This window comes from Haliotis cracherodii, unplaced genomic scaffold (genome assembly GCF_022045235.1).
Source record: "Haliotis cracherodii isolate W230 unplaced genomic scaffold, xgHalCrac1.p SCAF_3, whole genome shotgun sequence".
Lineage (NCBI taxonomy): Eukaryota > Metazoa > Mollusca > Gastropoda > Lepetellida > Haliotidae > Haliotis > Haliotis cracherodii.
This window is the reverse complement of record NW_027266286.1, coordinates 66,684,838-66,696,026: the sequence shown is the minus strand read 5'-3', so window position 1 is coordinate 66,696,026 and position 11,189 is coordinate 66,684,838. Positions and strand designations below refer to the sequence as shown.

At 40.9% G+C, this 11,189-nt stretch overlaps 1 protein-coding gene across 1 annotated transcript in view; it reads left to right on the top strand.

Moving 5' to 3' along the window:
* The first annotated feature begins 2,302 nt into the window (after nucleotides 1–2,302).
* The window catches only part of LOC139474831 (major facilitator superfamily domain-containing protein 9-like), a 33,221-nt gene continuing 24,334 nt past the window's right edge, over nucleotides 2,303–11,189 (top strand). The window contains exon 1 of the mRNA XM_071257979.1: nucleotides 2,303–2,455. The gene's annotated coding sequence lies outside the window, so the exon portion shown is untranslated. The remainder of the gene's footprint in view (nucleotides 2,456–11,189) is intronic.

Sequence of the window (11,189 nt, the reverse complement as noted above, 5' to 3'; positions counted from 1 at the left end):
ACAAAAAGCTCATTGCCACTAAGAATTAATTGTTGATGTAAACTATCTGCAGGTTAAGGGCGTGTCCTCGTGCCTTGACGATGAGTACACCCGGAACTACCAACAAATGCAGGTCAGTGCTTCCGCCACGCGCACCACGTCTGTCACGATTATCTCTGATGCACTTTTACGTCTTTAAATCGACCGACGGGAGGCGATGGCCGTCACACGAGAATACCCGGATATGCAAGAAGAAGTCCCGAGATATCGGGAGATAAGGCTTATTGTAAACAATATTGTAGTGTGCATGTACTTTGTGCATTATATTGTCAACAAGGTCGGCTCAACATTAAGCCTGTGATGAATAATAAACACAGTGTTGATTGCACGATCAGGCATATGAGCTCAACAGCCTGTGTGTGTGTGTGAACTTGATCACGTAGCGTAGACTTGCACAAAGCTCTAAGAAAACTATTGTTAGTTTAATTCATATTTCCTAGATTATATAAATAAGAAGAATAAGTTGTCCCTATAAAAGACTGGCGTCAGCTTATTTAGACTTGCCGATTATGAAGATAGAATTATTAACTATTATGGACTAATCATTCAGTACGGCCATGGAGCAAGGCTACACGCGCTGATCATTTTAGAAACATATCTTCTGCTGTCTGCATGATGTCTGAGGGGGCACGGCGCTAAGACGCCGCAATTCATTATGGAGAGTTGCGTCCCTTCGGCACGCCAGGAACCTATGGGATTGTTGGTTCGAATCCCGGTTCACCCCGATTATGTTTCTTGGTTTGTCAGCACAATACCTGTGTTCATGGGTTTCACCTCAGTGGTAAACGTCTAAGACCTGCACCACTTCGGGTTTTCCTCCCATATCAAGCTGACGCGGCGTGATATAACTGGAATACTGTTCAACGCAGCGTTAATCTCATTCACTCTGGTCCCTGCACTGTGACACAAGACAATTCATGTAATGTTGTGACGGGTTTAGAAAATCTAATTTAGTACAAGTTTGTACATAAAGCGTATTACATGCATTTATACATCGAACTCGTGCAGACACTTGACGATGAAATATTGGTAAATGTGTGCATAATGGTCACAAACAATTCCCGGCATGCATCACAAACAACGGCTTGTTCCAACTCGCAGTGTGGGGTGGGGAAAGTACACATTTACACAGCCACGTTTTTACTTGTTGGAAGACATAGGATTGCCCTTATATACACTAAGTGACGCTCTTACATGCCCTTTGAACTGTGTTGAGTTCATGTGTACCAAGAACTCTTGACTGCATCAGCCTGCGTGAATCTCTGATGGCGGAACAGGGTTCGGACTGACTGATATAGAAGATTTAACGTGCGCTTTCCGACTGTAGCGTATTTCGCACACGGGCCTGGCCAGACCATTTAGTGTATTCCGAAAAGGGTGAAAGTGGGTTCTGAGGGACTTGTCATTTATTATATGGGGTGGGGGTTGGGGTGGGGGTTGAGGTTAGACCTAGGATTGTATCATATTTTGTCCACGGTGTCAATCACTGGATTGTCTGGGTTGACTCGATTAGTTGCAGACCGCCGTCATATAGGTGGAATATTGCTGGGTTCGGTGTTAAACAACAAACAGACAAATCACACATACACACACACACGCGCACGCACGCGCGCGCGCTGAAGTGAGCACTGTGGCATATCTCCATGTGTATCGGTTGGCGGACAAACGATTCTCGCCTGTACGTGAGGTTTGCTCGAAGTAAATGCAGCTGTACTCATTGCATGTCTGTGGCACTGACTAGCTTCACAATAAACATCCTATATATATATATATGAGTCATTCCTGGACCCAATGAGTCAACGGGGAACTGTTTTCTACAGGCTGTGGAACAGAATCAGAACATTGCGATATTCCCATTCACGGCTTCAAATGTTGTGTAAAATATTATCCATTTGGTTTAAAATAAGCTAGTTAAGAAGTATTAAATAACCGCACTCAATAGCATTATTGTCTTAACACAGACAATGCGTTGAGGACTTAATACAGACTTCCTTGTTGGCGTAATACAGACATCATAATATTAGATAGCTACGCGATAAATCGCAAAGAACAATGAAGAACGAGGCGTGGTTTATTTCGCGATAAAACATTGTTTTATTATGGCGTCATTTCTGACGCTCGCAACTTGATGACGTCATATATTGGACAACGTTATTTTTCAGAGGGAGGTGTCTAGCGAGTTGTTCCCCTTAGATGTAGCTTGGCTATGTAAATAAACGCAGTGAGCGAACGATCGGGAGTGGGAGTGGGAGAGATATGACAATCAGTATTAAGAAAAAAGGTACAGATGATCGACGTGAGGATTGTGAGAATATGCGGAAAATACCAAACTTTAACCCACCTGTTCGTAAAATGGACTTGTCCGACATTTCCGAGGTCGGATTCTATTCAAGGAGACGGCATTGTTTAAATCTGGGTAAATATTATTCAAGCTTGTACATTTTATCAACATCCTTAAAGAGGCTGTACATAATGATGATATCTCATATAAGAAATATGTCGCTATATGGCTGAAATAATGCCGATGCGACGTTAAATTTTAACTCACTCACTATAAGAAATAAACGACTCGTGGTCGTTGTTTACTGTACATTATTTTTGACGTGATACAAACGTCGTCATTGATGACGTAAGATAAGTGACGTCTAGATGATGACGTCATACTCTGTCGTTGCAAATTCTACAATGAAATTACTCGATTCTGATTGATCAAATTACAATAACCCACCTTTGGTTAAAACAGACGATTTGCCGGCGCATCACCGTGGAAGCTAATGTTTATAGAAAACTACTTTCGGAGTCAAAGTCGATATGCATTTTCGAATAAGTGTATGTACAGAATTGCAGTTACTACAATCAGCATAGAAATAGACTAATAAGAGGGTTTATTTGAAGTTTTAGAAAGTTGACACGTTCCTCAATTTTGTCCATTTTCCATCGGCCACAGCATACCCAGTTTATTTTATTGACTTGTCACGGCTGAACAATTTGCTCAATTGACTCATGTTAGTTATGGATATACCTCTGTGACATTATGTAATATCCACAAAATATTTCACTAGTACGCAACTCCTTCCAAACTTATCAACCAACCCTCGTATGATGATGACAATATACTCGAAAGTGACAGTTACCTTTTTATACGAAACGCATCGACTTGGTGAAACGGTTACAACGTTTCAACCATTGAGATGAAGGGTTTTCATCAGTCTCATTCAAATCAGATCTTAGTTCTCGCTACTGCTAAACAAAGATCTGAGGACATCCCATTACGGGTCACGCCAGACCGACCTTGCGTGAATTTTGACCGACCAATGGAAGGACTGACAAGAAGTAGACATTAGCCAACCAAAAGGCAGCTTTCTCGTGCTTTACGGCACTAAATTTTAAACCTATTTTGACAAATTCTCGATTAAAAATTTGAAACCTGAACAAAAGAACAGTCTGGAATGGCAAATTTATGGTCTAGATTGTATGGATTCAGTCGTTAAACCCGTAACTATCGTTCGGCATACCCCGTGTTCAAGTTTTCGAGGTTGCAGTATTAGAAATCACATTCCGACTGACACTTTCATGATCTGGTAAGCGACGCCTTGATAGGTTTGATGAAAGGTCGTGTTGACGTGACCCCTAATGGGATGGCCTCAGATCTTTGTTTAGCGGTAGCGAGAACTAAGATCTGATTTTAATGAGATTGGGTTTTCATGTATAAACTAGTTGTGTGTCTAAACATAGACTGTTTATTTAAGTCTAACTTTCTGCACAATCGTCATTTCAAGCGGACATATTTCAGTGATAGGAAGATAGTCTAAACGTATAATAGCTTAAAGAATACTAATATGTAGAGAAATCAGCCGAGTGAGTGCGTTTTACGTTGCTTTCAGCAATACTCCATCAATATGACACCAGATGTCCAGTAGGGACACCAGAGATGGGCTTTGCACATTGTTCCATTGTGGGGAATCGAACCCGGATCATCGGCGTGACGAGCGAACGCTTAAACCACTAGGCTACCCCGCCGTTTCACGTTGGTTGTGACTGGCTATAAAGAAACATTCTCTCTGTAAACAAACATATCGGTGAGGGTCAGCCGGTGCAAATGAACTACGGGAATGGGTGTGGACGGGGGCTGTGAGTGAGCCGGTGCATTGACACAAACACTGGAAATAATCAATCCGAACCAGACGATTAAAGAATTTACAGGGCTCGATGGGTTATCATCGTGTCAGATTATGGAGATCCAAGCAGCAAAGTAAACAAAATAGGTGTGTTTATCAACTGCCGGGCTAGGAACACGCCGTGTTTTACAATTTAGTATGCGTCAGAATGGTAGCACTCGCTAGGAATACAACTATGGGGAAAATAGAAAGAATTCATGTCAAGGGTATTTGCCAACCGCTCCTACTTGCTCTCCGGTTCAAAAGTACATTAGGGACGTTTCATGATTTACACAAACGAAAAGGAACGCTGAACTCTTCGCAACACGACTCCGGCCGGTATGACTAATCATGTTTTTCACTGTGATGAAACCGATCCATAGTTTACACGAAATGACGTCATTCCCCAAATATGGGATGCACCTGTGGCCTTGAACTCTTTTGTGGCCAATCACAGAGGGTGTAATATAGTTAGGCCTAACGTCATGTAATATGGTTATTTTGATTGGCGGCTTGTTTGACAGAAACATCCGGCTGGAGACCACCACGTGGTTGAGGAATGTCACCGAGGACGTGACTTATACTACGCTGTTTACAATTGTGGGTCGCGGGATTGCGTCATTGTTACAAGTATTCTTGGAATTGTTAATAAATCGTCTATATCTAGTTTCTTGATTTATCGCTGACATCTTAGTTCGCGTGTACTCCATGTATGCTTGACTGGGCGGTATGGTTAGTGTAGTATTAGTAGTAGTAGTAGTAGTAGCTGATTTGGTTGATGCTTGACATTGTATCCCAAATGCCTGGATCAATGATCATGTCAATCACTGGATTGTCTGGTCCAGACTAGATTATTTACAGACCGCCGTCATATCTTACAGCTGGATTATTGCTGAGTGCGGAACAAACACAGTCCTTGAACCATATTTTTTTCCTTTCGTCCCTGAACCATATTATTTTCCTTTCGTCCCTGAACCGTATTATAGCAATATCAGTATTAGCAGCAGCATATTGGGTACACACAGTGTCATTGTAACCCTATACATTTCGACTGGGCTTATCTGTCACTGTTTACACGCACTTATCCTGTCGTGGTGTGTAACAATGTTATCTACTCAAGCGCATTTCATCTGGTGAAGAAACAAGACAAAAGCCCCGACACGTCAAGAAGAGATGATGACAGATTGATTCATAACGTCCTCCAGAAGAAACGACTTCAGAAATACATATGATGTGATGTCTGCCCCCAATCCTACTAATGTGGGTTGGATTAGAGTGAGTGAGTGAGTATGGTTTTACGCCGCTTTTAGCAATAGTCCAGTCATATGACGGCGTGTCAGCTTAATGTGGGATAAAATTCCGACGTGATGCAGTTGTCAGACGTTTACCACGTCGGTGAAAGTCATGATCACGGGAATGGTGCTGACAAACCTAGAAACATAATCGGTTTTCTAACCCACGATAATCGGTTTCTGGCGCTCAAACAGCTCAACTCGGGCATTATAAGAGACTCGTCGTGGCAAAGTCGTCAAATTGGGTGCGTGTATATTTTGAATATGTTTGATATAACATTAATGTATTGATGGTATGTTTTAAATTCAATTTATGACTAGTTTTCGTCACTATGTAGTTGTAACATTGCCGTTGCGAGGTTAATTTTATGCTCATTCACTCACATTGTCGGTTGACTGAAAAAAACACCAATCTTGAAGGCGCCGCAATTCATGCAAGAAACCTCAAGCTCCTCACAGCGATATCCCGTTCGCGGAGCTCTCTATGCTATCGCTGCCAGCAGTGAAAGATGCCCACTGTGACAGATGGTCTCAACCATGCTTGGAGTTGAACTCGCAACCAACTGACCGTTATGTTTACAAACAAATATTGACTGTCGTGACGCTGAATACTCTTACCCTTGCTACATTATTTTTCTTGTTGGTCAATTTGAATTTCTGTTTCATTACAACTATCATGTAATTGGTACAGTAAGAATGTAAGGCAGAAATTGGTTGTCCCTTCGTCTGCAATCTCGAACCAATCCAATCAATCAAACAAAAAGATAAATTAAACTGGGAAATATGGTCAGTCGTAAACCGTTTCAAAATTAACTGTGATGGCATTACCAAAGATAACAAAAGTATATACGTTACTACATTTGGGTTTAGAAGGCGAATTTCAAGATTCTTTTAATGGCCGCGCCCACACTGGTGGCAGCGATGTTACCGAGAGTGTAACCAAGGTGTCACGCGCTGGGAAGGAGCCTGCAGAAAGTCATGATTAAGGGTACGAATCCCAGATTTGCTTTGATATATTTGTAACTTTGTCCGCACCGTACCCGTGCTTGTGGGTTTCACCAGAAATCTTAGTGGTTAACGTCAGAAAGTACAAACATATCGGCGTGGTATAACTGAAATAATGTAACCAAACTCATTCTATTCTTCCAGTTTCAGTTTGACGCGCCGTCTGTTTGAGTCACGTGGCCAGGAAGAGGACACACAGTATTCATCTATACCATGTATAATCACCAGTGACGAGCATTTAACAGTTTTTTTTGGTCAATCTTTGCACTGAAATATAAGTCGTCAATATATTATGTTATATATCGTGCAATGCACTGAACAAAATACCCACGGGGTTTCGTTGCTCATAATATCAATCACTGGTCCATTATTTGCAGGTAGCTATACATGGCGTTAAGCAACAAAGAAACTGAACAAAACCTATAGCCATGTACATGTAGTATTAAAAAGTGCTAAGCAGTTTATCATTTATCCATATCTCTGTGCAGTATATAGTGATCCAGTGGCGTTCCGAACATTTGACTGTTAAAAGGTACGCAGTATAATCACAAAGTATAAGTAATATTTCGTGCAAGGATCTGCCCATGATGAAATACCGTTCATATTTTGAATATGTTTGATATAACATTAATGTATTGATGGTATGTTTTAAATTCAATTGATGACTAGTTTTCGTCACTATGTAGTTGTAACATTGCCGTTGCGAGGTTAATTTTATGTTCATTCACTCACATGGTCGGTTAACTAAAAAAACACCAATCTTGATTGATCCTGTCTGCCGCTTATGACCCATAAAACGGTCAATGAATGATCTAGGATTATTTATGGCTGTGACGTAATCAGCTGATTCAGTTGAAAACAATCTTAAAATCACCGACAGGTTACACAGCCAGCCCGGAATCAGAGTGCAAAACAGACGTGGTGTTATGCTGAGATTTGATCCGTTTTATCCGGCTAGACACACGAACTGCATATGACGTCACCATACGTTGTGAATGAAAAGTGCTGATTGAGAATAACAGCGTCGGTCTTGCCTGTCTTCCTGACTGTAAACACTCCACGAATGCCGCACTCCATTGGCGTGGGCCGCTTCTGTCCACAACGACCGAGGCCTCGATGTGTACCCGAATATGTTCAAAGACCATCACCGGTTGTTATTAACCGAGTTTCGTGGAATAGGTGATATCTGAGATTTCACGATTGTCCACGACCACGGACTTTGTGTGGGCCTCACTGTCGTATCGCGTGACATGAATGTGGAACAAGTCTGTCATGCAATACCAAACACATGTGATATTTAAAAACATGTTGCGCGTGGTATATACGTGTTGTTGCACGGTGGTTGAGTTCGTGAGTTGTTTGTAGTGAGTGAGTGAGTGAGTGCATCGCTTTTAGCAACATCGCAGCAATATCACGACAGGGACACCGGAAATGGTCTTCACATATTGTATCCATGTGGGGAATCGAACCCGGGCCTTCGGCGTGACGAGCGACCGCAGCAGCAATCTAACAGGGGAAACAAATCATTGAAATGTAAGCAGCAACCCAACAAGGGAAACAAATCATTGAAATGTAAGCAGCAACCCAACAAGGGAAACAAATCATTTAAATGTAAGCAGCAATCAAACGGGAAACAAATCATTGAAATGTAAGCAGCAATCCAACCAGGAAACAAATCATTGAAATGTAAGCAGCAATCCAACAAGGGAAACAAATCATTGAAATGTAAGCAGCAATCAAACGGGAAACAAATCATTGAAATATAAGCAGCAATCAAACAAGAGAAACAAATCATTGAAATGTAAGCAGCAACCAAACAAGGAAAACAAATAATTGAAATGTAAGCAGCAATCAAGGGAAACAAATCATTGAAATGTAAGCAGCATCCCAATAAGGGAAACAAATCATTGAAATGTAAGCAGCAACCCAATAAGGGAAACAAATCATTGAAATGTAAGCAGCAACCCAACAAGGGAAACAAATCATTGAAATGTACGCAGCAATCCAACAAGGGAAGCGAATCATTGAAATGTAAGCAGCAATCAAGGGAAACAAATCATTGAAATATAAGCAGCAACCCAACAAGGGAAACAAATCATTGAAATGTAAGCAGCAATCAAGGGAAACAAATCATTGAAATGTAAGCAGCAATCAAGGGAAACAAATCATTGAAATGTAAGCAGCAACCCAACAAGAGAAACAAATCATTGAAATGTAAGCAGCAACCAAACAAGGAAAACAAATCATTGAAATGTAAGCAGCAACCCAGCAAGGGAAACAAATCATTGAAATGTAAGCAGCAACCCAACAAGGGAAACAAATCATTGAAATGTAAGCAGCAACCCAACAAGGGAAACAAATCATTGAAATGTAAGCAGCAACCCAATAAGGGAAACAAATCATTGAAATGTAAGCAGCAATCCAGGGAAACAAATCATTGAAATGTAAGCAGCAATCAAGGGAAACAAATCATTGAAATGTAAGCAGCAATCCAACAAGGGAAACAAATCATTGAAATGTAAGCAGCAACCCAACAAGGGAAACAAATCATTTAAATGTAAGCAGCAACCCAACAAGGGAAACAAATCATTGAAATGTAAGCAGCAACCCAATAAGGGAAACAAATCATTGAAATGTAAGCAGCAATCCAGGGAAACAAATCATTAAAATGTAAGCAGCAATCAAGGGAAACAAATCATTGAAATGTAAGCAGCAATCCAGGGAAACAAATCATTGAAATGTAAGCAGCAATCAAGGGAAACAAATCATTGAAATGTAAGCAGCATCCCAACAAGGGAAACAAATCATTGAAATGTAAGCAGCAATCCAACAAGGGAAACAAAAGTAAACGACTATCAAACAAGGCCAAATTTATAACAACAGCAATCGATCCTGAAAATAAACATAAAAAATACAATCAAACAAGCAGAACAAATACCAGCAATAATCTAAATGAGGAAAAAAGAATGAGCAATTATAGGTAAACATGTACACATTGTCAATGTTACATTAATAAGATGAGTTGAGTGTGTGTTCTCCCTCGAGTCAACGCGTATGATTGCATGTAACCATCTATCTCCCCAAACATGTGTATCGTCAATCCTATACTATAAAACAGCTTTGTGAGAGAATATTATGAATGTCTTTTACTTGTATAAGCCTATGTTATTACACAACTTTATTTCTCAAATAATGCAAGGTCGGCACGTTTGATCTCGCCACATGCTATATCTACATTACGGACTGTGACGTCACTATTGCGTCATAATAACAAGTGTGAAGAATTTCTGACGTCATATTAATTCTGTTTGCTGTAGACTATGGGTTGGTTCTTTTTATGGTATTAACAGATGACTGAACTTTTCTTGATATATATTTTGGATTCGTAGCATTCTGTTGATAATCCATCGTTTGAGTACATACAAGGAGATTGTCGCTAATCCCGTAAGTCTAATCTATTCAGAACACTAGACTCAACATCACATTACACATAGATTACTTTCGCTAACTTCAAAGAAATGACGCGGTTGTCATGACAGAATTGGAAGGGGTGGGGGTGTATACACTCAGTTTTGAATTAGCAGACCTTTAATCAATTGGTTTCATTTAAAATATGTTATCTAAAATAAAGTTATCGGGCTTGTCCTTTCACACAAAGATACGTGTTTCGCTTCAGTGACAGAAAACTGATGGGAATCTCAGCATAGCATATGATACATGTACCCCATTAATCACTGTGATTACAATTACTTATCTTAATAACCATTTGAAGTGAGTCATATTCTCGAATCATGTCCATGTGAAAACGTATGGCATATTCTCGGATCACGTCCACACAAAAACGTATAGCAGTGAGGCATATTCTGGGATCATGTCCATGCGAAAACGCTTAGCATAGACGCATATTCTCGGATCCTGTCCATGCGAATACGCATAGCAGCGAGTCGTATTCTCGGATCCTGTCCATGCGAATACGCATAGCAGTGAGTCGTATTCTCGGATCACGATAGCAGTGACGCATATTCTCTGATCCTGTCCATGCGAATACGCATAGCAGCGAGTCGTATTCTCGGATCCTGTCCATGCGAATACGCATAGCAGTGAGTCGTATTCTCGGATCACGATAGCAGTGACGCATATTCTCGGATCCTGTCCATGCGAATACGCATAGCAGCGAGTCGTATTCTCGGATCCTGTCCATGCGAATACGCATAGCAGCGAGTCGTATTTTCGGATCCTGTCCATGCGAATACGCATAGCAGCGAGTCGTATTCTCGGATCCTGCCCATGCGAATACGCATAGCAGTGAGTCGTATTCTCGGATCATGTCCACACAAAAAACGTACAGCAGTGAGTCGTATTCTCGGATCCTGCCCATGCGAATACGCATAGCAGTGAGTCGTATTCTCGGATCATGTCCACACAAAAAACGTACAGCAGTGAGTCGTATTCTCGGATCCTGTCCATGCGAATACGCATAGCAGTGAGTCGTATTTTCGGATCACGATAGCAGTGACGCATATTCTCGGACATATTCTCGGAGCTACCAAACTATGGATTATGCACACGCTGTAAATAGAAATAGCCACACGAATTACAAACAAGACACAATCCCCATAAAGTTTGCTTTGTAATGATAAGAACCCGGCACATTTTCAATGGAAACAAACACAGTAAATCATTCAGATTAATCTTT